Genomic DNA, 14247 nt, shown 5'->3' on the forward strand with positions numbered 1-14247 from the left:
GGTCCCCACAGTCGCGCTCCCTCACTGACGATGGTTCAATAACCGTCGCCTCCACCACCATGCCCTCCGGCATCTCGCGCTAGGCCGGCTCCGCGCCGCCTCGTGCCCATGCCGTCGCCGCGCCGGTCCAAGGCCGGACCGACGCCGCCTCCAGCTCCGCCTCGGCCTAGTTCCTGTCCCGCCAGGCTAAGGCCTCGGCGTCGTCTGGGTCCAGGCCGAGGTCTGAGTCGCCTCGTCCCTCCTCCCCGACCAGGCCAGCGAGGTCGGACCGGCTCCTGCGAAACGCGGTCCCTTCGGTGGCCGCGGCCTCCGCCGCCGCCCTCTCCAGCGCGATCGGCAACCTGAAGAAGAAGGCAAAATAAGCAAAAGAGACAAGCAATCCAGGCGCAAGCGGGGAATAAAACTTACCCCGACAGGACTGGGACCAGAGTCGGCTTCGCGCGCTTCTTCTTGGCCGGCCTCCCGGGCTCGGTCGGGTCTGCTGCGCATTTCGATCCGCGGGGTCGCGGTGCGATGCTGTCCTTGCCATGAGGGCGGCTCGGCGCCACCCCATGCGAGGACCCGGCTCCGCCCGCGTTGCCGCCTCCCCCGCCCAACGCCGCTACACCAAGCAACCGGCGTCAGCGTCGCCTTCACCGCGACACGAGCAACAATTCAAGACAAAATGAAGAAGAGAAATACTCGAAGCTTACCGGCTCAACACGCAGCGCCGACGTCGGACTCGGCCACCTCCTCACCACCTTGGGCCTCGGGCTCCTCTGGTGCCACCGGCGCCACCTGCAGCAGAGCCCGGGCGTAAGGATGCCGGCTCGCATTCAGAAGAACCTCCCGTGACGCGTCGGGACGAACAAGAAGATGCGCGGCGGCAAAGTAAGGAGACCAAATGCTCACCTGCGGCGCCGGGTTCGCCTGGCTATACAGCGCCTTGCCGAATCGCCAATCCTCTCCAAGATTGGCCCTGGAGATGTCGTTGACGGTGCACGCGGCCTGCTCCGCAGACAGCCACGTCGACCCCATTCGGTTGGGGTCTTGCAGGCCGATCATCTCGCCAATGAGGCAGGAGCACCTCTGATGCGGGAGCACCCGGCGGGTGATGAACGCGGCGAGAAGGTCCGTGCCGGTGAGCCCCTCCTGCGTCCTCATCACCGTCACCCGCTCGCAGAGGTTGACAATCTCCTATGATGGGCGCCGGGGCGAGTAGCCCCAGTTCACCTTCGCCCGCGGCGGCGCGATGGTGAAAGGGGGAAGATTGATGTGGTCCGCACCATGGTTGCGGATGTAGAAGAAGGAATTCTGCCACTTCTTGGCAGAATCCTCGAGCGGAATCTTGGGGAAATCTGCCACCGACCGCTTGGAGATGACAGCGGCGCCGCAGTCGGCGAACTCCCCGGCCGACGGGCCCTGCTACTTCAAGGAGAAGAAGCGCGCCCAGAGGTCGATCGTCGGCTCGACCCCCAGGTACCCCTCGCACAGGGTCACGAAGCCGGAGAGTTGGACAATGGCGCCGATGCCAAGGTGGTGCGGCTGGAGCCCGAAGAACTCCAAGAACCCGCGGAAGAAAGTGCTCGCCGGCAACCCGAAGCCACGCTCGAAATGCGTGAGGAAGACGACGTGCTTCTGCCCATCGGGCCGGGGCCTTTGCTCGCCGCGCGACAGGCGGACACCGACGTCCGTCTCCCGCGGCAAGCGCCATGATGCTCGAAGCTGCGTGATGTCGTCGGGGGTGACGTTGGAGCCCATCCAAGAGCCCGACGACAGCGCCATGGATAGAAACGGAAGGAAGAAGGACGACGGAGAAGGTCCCTGCTCAAGGCCGCGGGCGCAGCTGTGCGTCGATAGCAAGAAGCAGAGCGAGAGCAAGGGGACAGGAGGGCGCGAGCGAGAATAATGCCCGCCGCCCCCTTGCCCCCCTCAATTTATAAGCCCCTGTTCAAACGTGGGGAAGTGGGATCGTCTGCACGCGCACGTTCCACTACCCCGCAATAAGTGCACACGTACACACACACTAACTGCGCGGGGAAGTGCAACCGCCCCCCAGACGCTGTAATAAATCCGCATGCGTGGCCAAGGGCACGCGGCAGCGGGCCCCTGGCCCATCGCCCAGTCCCGTCACGCGAGTGGCCTGTCAGGCCCCTCCGGCTTCCGAGAACCACGTGGCGCCAGCGCGAAGCCCGAGGGATCGCCTCAAGATTCGACGGACTCCTCGGTTCCCGCCACGGCCGGGATGCCGCGATCCAGTTTCGGAGAAACCGGCACACAGTGGGTGTTGCCAGACCCGGCGTTCGCAGATTCCCCCTTGCTCAAGGGGGAAGCTGTGAAGGCCCACTCATCTGAAGACGGCGGACCTTCACAGCTTCGGGGACTACTGTCGGGGGGATGAACCCCAGGCAGGCAACGGAACGCGGATCTATTTCAAAAATAGCGGGGCCCGCATCGCCCCGCAAAGCGGCGTGCGCCAGGCCGGGCCGCTCGACCCGGCAAGGCGCGCAACCCGGCCAAGACCCTCGACTCGGCAAGGTACGTCGACCCGGCCACAGCGGCTGGCGCAAGGCAACTCAACCCGGCGCAACCTTGGCTTCCCCAGCAAGCCAACCCACCCATGGCGTCCACGGCAACCCAGCCACGGGTCAGCTCCCGTCCCATCCAGGCCGTACGATGGGACGAGACCTCAATCACTGATGACCAAGACTACAGTGACCTCGCCCATACCCGTGGTCAGCCAAAGCGTGGCAACAGTGCCCCCGCCCATACCCGTGGTTAGCCAGAGCGTGGCAACAGTGCCCCTTACCTACCCGCTGACCAGGGCTGGCACGACAATAGTGTTTTCGCCCTCACCACTGACGACAGCAAGCGGCGGCCTGACAGAGAACACTGTGCGCGGCTCGACTCAGCCACGCCATGACGATCGACAAGACGTCGCACAGTCGCCCTAGGCACGCGAGGCCCGCACCTAGGGGAACCCGGCAAACCACAAGCCCCAAGCTGGACCCAGCCCGGTACCCCGGACACCGACAACCCACTGACTCGGCATATTACCATTGTAACCCTGGGTGGGTTGATCTATAAAACCCCCCAGGAGTCCACGACTATAGAGGCATTAGAGATATTCAACAGAGACATATGACACACACGGCATGAAAAGCCACACAAGATAGAGCAAGCAAGATAGGACTAGCCACTACATAGCAACACCAAGGAGAAGGAGCAGCCGGAGCCTTGGCCAGCCTCCTTCCTCCTCCAAACAGCTCCAGGAGCGACATTGTACAATCAAACATCCAACTAAACTCGGCAGGACTGGGGGTGTTATCTCTCCGGAGAGCCCCGAACCTGGATATGTCCGGCGTCCCGTGCCCGCGCATATCAACCTCGCCTCTGAAGCCCACCAGCGCCCTCAAGCCTCCTCCTCTCTTTAGCCATCCCTTGGCATGTATCATGCGCCCACCACGACAAGTTATCCTGACTAAAGTTGGTCTTCGACTGCCAAAGGCACTGGCAATGACGCCGTCTTGGGCTCCACCGTGACCTCCATCCCGCCGCTCTGCTGGTCTTGGTCTCGTTGCACCGATATGGTAACCTTTGCTTGATGCCTCGGTACTCCGCGCCTGCGCTTGCCCCCTTTGCACCAAAGAGGAAACAAGGACACTGCGCAGGCTGGCGCCCGCCTGGCACCCGCCTAGCCGTGATCGCCATGGCTTGCGTCACGAGCAACTCGCGAGGTACTCCCTGCCTTGATCTCTCCGCCTCCTCACCAGCCTGCCTGGTGAGGCCACCCCTGATGAAGCCTTGTGTCGTCCGCCTTGCGAGGCTTGGCCCCTCGCGAGGGTCTTGAGCTTGGGTTGATGAAGACGGGCTGTACTGGGCCACTGCTTGAGCCACGCTGCAGGCCACGTGTAGGCAAGTCTGGGAACCCCCGTTCCCAGAATGCCGACAGTAGTCCTCGGGCCCAAGGCGCGCTCGGACTTGGCTTAGCAGCGAAGCCAAAGGGCAAGTGCGGAGCATGGCGGGCCCCAACAGCCTGCGACCTTGGTTGCCGCATGTCGGTTGATTGGACATGGGCGTATCCACTTCCCCATGCAGCCCTGGCAACTGCCCGATTTGACGAGTCCCTGCTACATGCATAAAGAGTCATGATTACCTGTGATCATGGGGGCCGGCGGTTGGCCTCCTCTGGGATATAAATGTGGAGGGGCGCAAGCCCCCGTTGCACATCTCCCCTCTCCCCGCCTGCTTCTTCTTCCTCCTTCCTCCAGCTGCTCGCCATGTCCCATGGCGCCCACGAAGAGGTTTTTGGCCGCGGAAAAGGGGAAGGCTCACCAGGAAGGGCCTGGTTCCCCTCCTCCCAAGCGCGGCCGAGGTCGCCATCGCAAGCACCCCGCGACTCCTATAGCGGCTCCCCGTGGTCGCGGCGGTGGTCCTTAGCACGGTGAAGGCCGCTTGATTAGCGGGGAAAGACACGCCGTGGCTGCGCGGCCTCCTTGGCCATGCTTTCACTCGGCAGAGGTGCTGCCGGAGTTTGTCGTGTGGTCGGCGTATGCGGCCGGCAACTGGCTCCAGCTTCCCCGCTTCTTCGCCGGTGAACTGCCGGCTGGTTCCCCTGGCAGGCTCTGGCTCCAGGCGGACGGCTACTGCAGTAGGGCCTCCTGGGTCGTGGTGGAGATCTTCATCGTCGGGAACATGGCCCTGGCCCGCGGCTGGTAGACGTTTGCCGCGCGCGTGGCCTGGGCCGGCGTTGCACCCTCCACTTCAAGTTTGATGGCGACACGACCCTCTATAGGAGGGTGTTCGGAGAAGATGGCCGACGTGTCGGGTGCTGCCCTGAAGACAATGACGACGACGAGGTGTTGGGCCTGGGCGACGGCCGTGACGAAGGCGAAGGCGAGCCCGCTCCTGGCGGCGTCCTCAGCTCGCCGAGCTTCAGCGGCTCTTCCTCTGGTGACAGCTCCTCCAGCGGTGGCCGCGATTAGCCACCACGTCGTCGTGCCCGGTTCAAGGGCGGTAGCGGGTTGTCCCACCGTTGCACCTCGGTAAAGTGCGAGGAGGAATCTGATTGAGCTCGGGAGGTTGGTGTGGATCCCTCCTCACGAGCCGTTGCGGGGCGCGCCGCGTTTATTGTGCTTTTTCCTTTTTCCTGCATCGCGAGGGAGAGAAGTATGGAGCCCCATGGGGGCGTGCAAGAGTATTACCCTTAATTGTCATGCTATTTCTATCATTCCTGTGCTATGTTATGGTGTTGCAGCTGTGTGCTTGCGCGTAGGAACAACTTAGCTTGGGAGGTTCGTTGCAGTTTCGCCTTGCGAGGTACTTGGCTGAGGCCTCGCCGGGCGTCTTAAGGCCTGCAAAAATCAGTCAGGAGGATAGCTTTCAAACCTTTGTAGCGAGGGTGACCAGCTTAGGTCATGCGTTTGCATCGCGATGCCCGCGGGGCATGGACCGGGAGGGGTGCTCCCGCTGTGAACTTGGGTGAGGGAGCCTCACGAAATTAGGCAAGAAGGTGCTCATGAGGGCGCCCGCGCAACCCCCTCGTGAGGCTTGCGAAAGAGAGAATGGGCTAGGCGAAAAACAAAGACAGATAATCATGGGCAGGGGACGGCAAACAACACTAGAAGTAACTCCAATAAAGTTTCAAACAAGGGTGAACAAGCCAACTGCGGAAAGCAAATGAAAAGCTGCGTCTGGCACCTAGTCTAGTCTTTGACATCTTCTCACCAGTGCGGAGCTAAGTGCTGCCACTGGGCGTGGGCGGGAGCCCCCAAGGCCCAAGGGCGGCACTCCAGAGACTCCGGGGCATGTACAACCCCAACTCATTATTACGTGAGAGTGTCACATGTGGTGAGCTTCACATGCACTGGGCCTTCTTCACAGGCACCGGGCCTTTTCTTGGGGCGGCGAGCTTCACAGGCACTGGGCCTTCTTCACAGGCATCAGGCCTTTCTTCACAGGTCCCGGCCCTTCTTTACAGGCACTGGGCCCTTCTTCACGGGCACCATGTCTTCTTTACAGGCACTGGGCCGTTCTTCACAGGCACCAGGCCTTCTTTACAGGCACTGGGCCTTACTTCAAGGGTAGAACCTCCGGAGGTGCTGAATGTTCCATGTGTTCGGAATGGGCACCCCTTCCTGGGTCTCCAAGCACGCGGCGCCAGGTCTGGAAACATGAACAACCTTGAACGGGCCCTCCCACATGGGCGAGAGCTTGTGCAGCCCTTCCCTGGAGAACACCCGCCTGAGCACAAGGTCACCTACCTCGAGAGTCCTGGGGCGGATGTTGCGGCAGTGATACCGCCATAGCGCCTGCTGGTATCTTGCTGCTCGTAGCGCTGCCTCCCGACGGTGTTCCTCCCCCAGCACGAGGTCCATCCCCCGCATGGCGTCCTGCTGCGCTTCATCAAATGCCAGGACCCGCGGGGAGCGACACCTGACCTCGTGAGGGAGGACCGCCTCTACTCCATAGACGAGGAAGAACAAGGTCTCGCTGGTCGACTTGGTGGTGGTAGTGCAGATGGACCATAGCACGGACTAGAGCTCGTCGTACCAGCCCCTACCGCAGGCCTCCAGCTTCTTCTTGAAGGTGCTGGTTTTGAGGCCTTTCAGGACCTCTGCGTTGGCGTGTTCAGCCTGGCCGTTGCTCCAAGGGTGTGCCACCGAAGCGTAGCATATCTGCGTTCCAAGGTTAGCACAATATGTTTTGAAGAGATTGCTGGTGAACTGCGAACCGTTGTCGATGATGATGCGATTAGGAACCCCGAATCGGCTCACGAGGCCCTTGATGAACTTGACTGCAGAGCCAGCTGGGATGGTGCGGACAGCTTCCACCTCTGCCCACTTGGTGAACTTGTTAATGGCGATGTAGAGGTAGCGATAGCCCCCTGGCGCCCGAGGAAATGGGCCCAAGATATCCAGCCCCCAGACTGCGAACGGCCACGAGAGTGGGATGGTTTGCAGGCCTTGAGCTGGCTGCTGAATCTGCTTGGTGTGGAATTGGCAGGCTTCGCAAGCCTTCATCAGTTCGATTGCGTCATTGAGTGCTGTAGGCCAATATAACCCGCTGCGAAACGCCTTGTCGATGAGGGTCCATGATGACGAGTGGTGCCCACAGTCTCCATCGTGAATGTCTGCCAGCAACTCCTTCCCCTGTTCCCTGGAGATGCAACACAGGGAAACACCGTTTGGCCGCTTCTGGTAGAGCTCTCCAACTTGGATGTAGTAGGCCGTGACCTGCCAGGCCACGCATTCCGCGTCCTCTTCTTTCTCTGGTAAAGTCCCTTGCATCAGGTAATCCTTGAGCTCCGCAGTCTAGCATCCCTCCTGAGGCTCCAGCGCCAGGAGCAAGCATGCTCCTGAGGTCAGGCCACAGGCTGGAGCTTCTGAGGCAGGCGGTTGAGGGAGTTCCTCTCGAGGTTGCGCTGTGCTTGATAGTGACGGTGCTGCTGAGGGCTTGAAGAGTCGTTCCTCAAAAACGCCAGGCTCCTGAGGCGGCCGCCTTGATGCCCTCTTGGCGATGTCATCAGCCTCTTGGTTGGTGCCGCGGGGCACATGCTGCAGCTCCAGCCCCAAAAACTGCTTTTCCATCTTGCGCACCTCTGCAAGATACGCCTCCATGTGCTCGTCCTTGGGCTCATACACTTTGTTGGAGAAGTTGACGAGGAGCTGTGAGTCACCCTTGATGATGAGGTGCTTCACCCCTAGTGCGGCCACGGCCTTTAAGCCTGCTATGAGGCCCTCATATTCTGCTATATTGTTGGAAACCTTCTCGCCTTGCTGGAAACAGAGCTGCACGGCGTAATAGAGCTTGTCCTGAGTGGGGGATATAAGCATTGCGCCAGCCCCCACGCCATGTCACGAGAATGCTCCATTGAAGTGCATAACCCAGCCGTCTGGTGCCTCGCTTCCTGGGGAAAGCGACCGATCTTCGCCTGCCTCGAGTCCTGGCGCCTCTGTCCACTTTGCCACAAAATCTGCAAGTGCGGCTCCTTTGACGACTCTGGTCGTGCTGAATTCCAACTAAAATGCTTGCAGCTCGATGTTCCATTCAGCGACCCATCCAGCAGAGTTGGGACTCCTGAGCACCCTCTCCAATGGATAGGCTAAGACGACCTTGATGGGGTGACCTTGGAAGTAGTGTCGCAGCTTCCGCGAGGCCACCAACAGCGCGAGCAAGAGCTTTTGAGGCATGGGGTACCATGCCTTGCGCCCCGCAGCACCGTGCTAACGAAATACACATGATGCTCAACGAGGGTGGGTGCGCCGACGGAGCCCGCACCCTCCAGAGAGTCGAGCGCCTCCTGGGGCGTTGGAGCCCCCGGCTCCTGACTGCTTGGTGAGGTCCCCTCAGCCCTGGGGGCGTCTTCCCGTTGAGGCTGGTCCCCATCTGCTGAGGCCCTGGCCCTTGCGAGGCCTTCCTGGCCTTGAGCTGCCGTTGTCGGGGTTGCGGCCGATGCGGCCTTGACCCGGCGCTCCTTCCGAACCGCCACCAGAGCTGCGCTGGCGGAGTAGGGTGTGGCGACAAGGTAGAGCACCAGGGGCTCCGGAGGGCGTGGAGCCACCATCACCGGAGGGCTGGTCAGGTACTTCTTGAGATCTTGGAACGCTTCATCAGCCTCTTGTGTCCATTCGAACAGGCCCTTCTTCTTCATCAGCTTGAAGAAGGACAGGGCACGCTCCCCCAGCTTGGATATGAAGCGCCCTAACGCAGTTATGCGTCCGGCGAGCTTCTGCATCTCCCTAAGGGTTTGCGGCGGACTCATGTCTTCGATTGCCTTGACCTTCTCTAGGTTGGCCTTGATCCCTCTGTGGGACACGAGGAAGCCCAGAAGCTTGCCAGAGGGAACACCAAACACGCACTTCTCCGGGTTGAGCCGCAGGTCCACTTCACGAAGGCTCGCGAAGGTTTCTTCCAGGTCCTGTATCAGGGTCTCTGCCTCCTGAGACTTCACCACAATGTCGTCGACGTAGGCCTCGGAGTTTCTCCCGAGCTGCCGGCCCAAGGCGATATGCATCAACCGCTGAAAGGTTGTGCCCACGTTGTGCAACCCGAATGGCATGCAGGTGTGGCAATACACCCCGCACGGGGTCAGGAAGGCCGTCTTCTCCACGTCTTCTATCACCATCTTGATTTGGTGATAGCCCGAGAAGGCATCCGGGAAGCACAACAGATCGCACTCAACGGTGGAGTCGATGATTTGGTTGATGCGGGGGAGCAGGAACGGATCTTGAGGGCAGGCCTTGTTGAGGTTGGTGAAGTCGACGCACATGCGCTCCTTTCCTCCCTTCTTCGGCACAACAACGGGGTTTGCCAACCATTCAGGGTAGCGAACCTCGCGAATGACACCTGCAGCTTCCAGCTTGCGGGTTTCTTGGACAATGAAGGCCTGCTTCTCGGTGGACTGCCGCCTTGCTTTCTGCTTCACGGGGCGCACATTGGGGCACATGTTCAGGTGATGCTCAATCACCTGCCTTGGGACCCCTGCTAGCTGCTTGGGTTCCCACGCGAACACCTCCTTGTTCGCACAGAGGAATTTCACCAGAGCCTCCTCTTGTTTGGGGTCGAGATTGGCGCCTATGGTGAAGGTGGCGCCGGAGGATCCATCCTCATCGATTGGTACCTGCTTGGTCTCCGCCTTGTCTTGGGTGAACAACTGCTTCTTCTTGGTTGGCGCAACCCCCTTGGCCTTGGGGGTGTCTGCGCTGCTAGGCTGCACCAATGCGCGTGGCTGTCTTGAAGGCGAGCTTGAGCGCCTACAGAGCATCTTTTGTATATCCAGCTACGGTGAGGACGCCGCTGCTCCCGGGCATCTTCATGAGGTTGTAGGCCGGGTGAGTCGCTGCCATGAACTGGGCCAAGGCAGGGTAGCCGAGGATGACGTTGTACGGGAGACCGATGTGGGCGATGTCAAAGTCGACCAGCTCCGTGCGGAAGTTGTCGTGGGTGCGAAAGGTTACCGGAAGGCGGATCTGCCCCAGGGAGCCGGTGGAACTGCCTCTGACGCCCGAGAAGGGCTTGCTGGGTCGGAGTCGTTCCAGCGGCACGTGGAGGAGGCTGAAGGCCTCCACCGAGAGCACGTTGAAGCCGACACCGCCGTCGATGAGGGTCCTGGTGACGGCCACCTGGCAGATGGTGGGCGTGCAAAGCATCGGGAGCGCACCCGAGCAGGTGGTGTTGGCGGGGTGATCGTCCAGGCTGAAGGTCAAGTCGGCCTTGGGTGCCACCCAACCCGGAGGAGCTCCATGGCGTGTGAGGGCGGCGCCGATCTGGCGGACGAATGGCTTGACATGGCGGCTCGAGGGTGGCGCCCGCGAGACGCCCAGGAGAGCTGCGATGACCGGGGCGCCGGCACAGCGTAATGGGCGAGGAAGAGGTCGCGCAGCCCCTCCCAGGAGGCCACAGAAGCCGTTGGCAGGTGGAGCAGCCACATGCGCGGAACGCCGGTGAGGGCCATGGGAAACCAGTTAGCCATGACCCTATCGTCGCCCCCGGCCTTGAGGACGGCCTCCTCATATGCCAGCAGGAAAGCTAGCGGATCCATCGCGCCGTCATAGTGCGGCGGCATCTCTGGCTTGAACTTGTTCGGCCAGTGCACCTGTCGCAAGGTGGGGGCCAAGGCTCGGAGCCCCCTGGCCCCAGTGCCGGCGTCGACGGCCAGAGCGGGCGGTGCGTTGTCCACCATGAGGGCAAAGTGCGTTGTTGATGGAGAGCAGTTCGACTGAAGGGAGAGCTCCGGCGCACCCCTACCTGGCGTGCCAAATGTCGAATATCGGGTTCCGGCAAAACCCTTAAGGTTTGAACTCTCGGGTGCGCATGAAGATCTTCCCCCTACCAATCCACGTCCCAGCGCCTCGCGGTGAATCTAAGCTACACGATGAACAACATGAGGGACACAAGGTTTATACTAGTTCGGGCCACCGTTGTGGTGTAATACCCTACTCTAGTTTGTGGTGTGGTGGATTGCCTCTGGGGCTGATGATGAATAGTACAGAGGAAGAACAGCCTCGCGAGAGGTGTTCTTGAGCTGGTGCGATGTTCTACTTGGGTGGATCTAGTCGCCTCTTGATGAGATGAGCTCTCAATGATCCTCTCTTTCTATCGTGGTGGCTATCTCTATTTATAGAGGCCCTGGTCCTCTTCCCAAATATTGAGCGGGAAGGGAGCCAGCAACGACCATTTTGAAGGGGAACAGCTAGTACATGTTATCCTGACTAAAGTTGGTCTTCGACTGCCAAAGGCACTGGCGATGATGCCGTCTTGGGCTCCACCGTGACCTCCGTCCCGCCGCTTTGCTGGTCTTGGTCTCGTTGCACCGATATTGCAACCTTTGCTTGATGCCTTGGTACTCCGCGCCTGCGCTTGCCCCCTTTGCACCAAAGAGGAAACGAGGACACTGCGCAGGCTGGCGCCCGCCTGGCTGCGATCGTCATGGCTTGCGTCACGAGCACCTCGCGAGGTACTCCCTGCCTTGATCTCTCCGCCTCCTCGCAAGCCTGCCTGGTGAGGCTGCCCCCGAGGAAGCCTTGCGTCGTCCGCCTCGCAAGGCTTGGCCCCTCGTGAGGGTCTTGAGCTTGGGTTGATGAAGACGGGCCGTACTAGGCCACTGCTTGAGCCAGGCCGCAGGCCGCAGGCAGGCAAGTATGGGGACCCCCGTTCCCAGAACGCCGACAACCGAGTTTGGTAAATTGTGCGTAGCGGTTAGATTTTGTGTGGAGGCTATATATACCCCTCCACCCACTCTTCATTCGTGGAGAGAGCCATCAGAACATGCCTACACTTCCAACATACATTTTCTGAGAGAGAACCACCACCACTTGTGTTGAGGTCAAGATATTCCATTCCTACCACATAAATCTTGATCTCTAGCCTTCCCCAAGTTGCTTTCCACTCAAATCTTCTTTCCACCAAAACCAAATCCTGTGAGAGAGATTTGAGTGTTGGGGAGAATATCATTTGAAGCACAAGAGCAAGGAGTGCATCATCAACACACCATTTGTTACTTCTTGGAGAGTGGTGTCTCCTAGATTGGCTAGGTGTCACTTGGGAGCCTCCGTCAAGATTGTGGAGTTGAACCAAGGAGTTTGTAAGGGCAAGGAGATCGCCTACTTCGTGAAGATCTACCCTAGTGAGGCAAGTCCTTCGTGGGCGACGACCATGGTGGGATAGATAAGGTTGCTTCTTCGTGGACCCATCGTGGGTGGAGCCCTCCGTGGACTCGCGCAACCATTACCCTTCATGGGTTGAAGTCTCCATCAACGTGGATGTACGATAGCACCACCTATCGGAACCACGGATAAAAAATCTCCGTGTCTCCAAATTGCGTTTGCACACTCCAGTCACATCCCTTTACATTCTTGGAATTTGCATGCTTTACTTTCAGCTGCTCATATCCTCTTGTCATGCTTGCTTGATATGTATTGTGAATGTCAAAACTTGTGCAAAACTCCACTTCAACTTAAAGAAATTAAAAACTTCAACTTTTCTGGCTTAGAGTCTATTCACCCCCTCTAGAAACCTCTTCTCGATCCTTTCAATTGGTACCAGAGCTTTGGTCTCCATTGCTTTGGTTTAATCACCATTGGAGGAAGATGGATGAGTCTACTTTGGGGAGTCTTAGACATAGAGTACTTATACTTGATGGAGAGTACTTTCATGAGTGGAAAAATGAGATGCTTGTAATTTTCAATGAATATCATTTGAACAAGTACATTACTCGCCCTTGTGCACCTCATATTGATCCTATGCATCCTACTCTTGATGACTCAATTGACATGATTCGCAATCTTAGAACTGTTAATCTTATCACTAGAGGGTTGCCTAGAAACTTGATTGGATGTTTGCCTACTCTTAAGTGTGCCTACACCATATGGAAATTTCTTGAGGAACGTTTTCCAAATTATTCCTTGCAAAATCTAGATGAAATTCTCCATAAGTCTATTTCCTTGAGTAAGATGAATTCCAATGATCCTAACTTTGGTGATTGTCTATTTGAGCTTACAAATCTTATGTGTGCCAAAGGAGATGTTTGAATTATTAGCGATATTATTTCCGAAGCTATTAGAATTCAAAAACTTTGCTAGGAAGGCCCAAAATCAATTTGAAGTGAAGATCAAGAAGGTTTGCAGCGACAACGAGACGGAGTTCAAGAATGCAAATGTGGACACCTTTGTTGATGAAGAAGGGATTTCACATGAGTTCTCAGCTACGTACACACCTCAACAAAATGGAGGTGTTGAGAGGAAGAACCGGACACTCATCAAAATGGCAAGAATGATGCTTGATGAGTACAAGACGCCGAAGCACTTTTGGGCGGAAGCGGTTGAGACAACTTTGTTGGGCTCTACGGTAGGGTGCGTCGACTGCAAATTAAAATTTCCTACATGCAGAACAACCAAGAACATGCTACGGGAGATGGATCACAAATCATTACCACTAGACGCACAGTGTCGTGCAACGGAAGTAGAGTTGAGGTAGCGCGTCCGCGTGGATCGTCTCCTCCTCGTCCGATCTCCCTCGAACAGTCGGTCGTCCGATCCCACATACAAGTTCGCCGGAGCGGCGCAAGTGCACCGCCTCTAACGGTATCTGTGCGTGCAGGAGGAACACCGTGCGGTGGACTGCTAGGTCCAATCACACAGTCGACGGCGAGTGGAGGTGGCTATTCGCAACACATGCAAACCCTAGTCGCAGCACCGAAGCGATCAACTTCATGAGTGCGCCGCACCTCCACTTTATATAGGCATCCGTCGCAGGCTCAACACTTGGGCCTCACACGAACCCTAAGGCCCAAAGTCTACTCGGTCACGTTCCTAGTCCAGTTCGGATCACATCTGACCAGTGTCCTACGAACCGACCTCGTAGGTTCCTTCCCTTAAGCGCGCGACCCCTTAGGTTCAAGTCGGCTTGGTCACAGTTCGGATCACCTCCGACCTGCACGGTTGGTAGCAGCCTCTAGCAAGGCGTGCCGACCACCAAGCAGACTATGAAGCTGGTTAGGCGAACCTGTACAACTTGTCACACTTCTGTTCCCTTTGCCGCATGATATATGTTGTCGGGTTCAAGGCGAGACTGTCATCCTTGTGCTAGCCCGACCTCTTTCTCGTTCCAGTGATGCCGACCACAATCTGGATTATCTCATAATCCTTGTCGCATGGCCATGCTTCTCTTGGTCGGATCACATGAGGGGCCCAGAGTATATCTTTCCTCATCGGAGGGGCAAATCCCATCTTGCTCGACCACGTCTTGCAGCATGGGTCTGGACAAGCC

Source organism: Triticum dicoccoides, chromosome 7B, assembly GCF_002162155.2.
Source record: "Triticum dicoccoides isolate Atlit2015 ecotype Zavitan chromosome 7B, WEW_v2.0, whole genome shotgun sequence".
NCBI classification, from domain to species: domain Eukaryota; kingdom Viridiplantae; phylum Streptophyta; class Magnoliopsida; order Poales; family Poaceae; genus Triticum; species Triticum dicoccoides.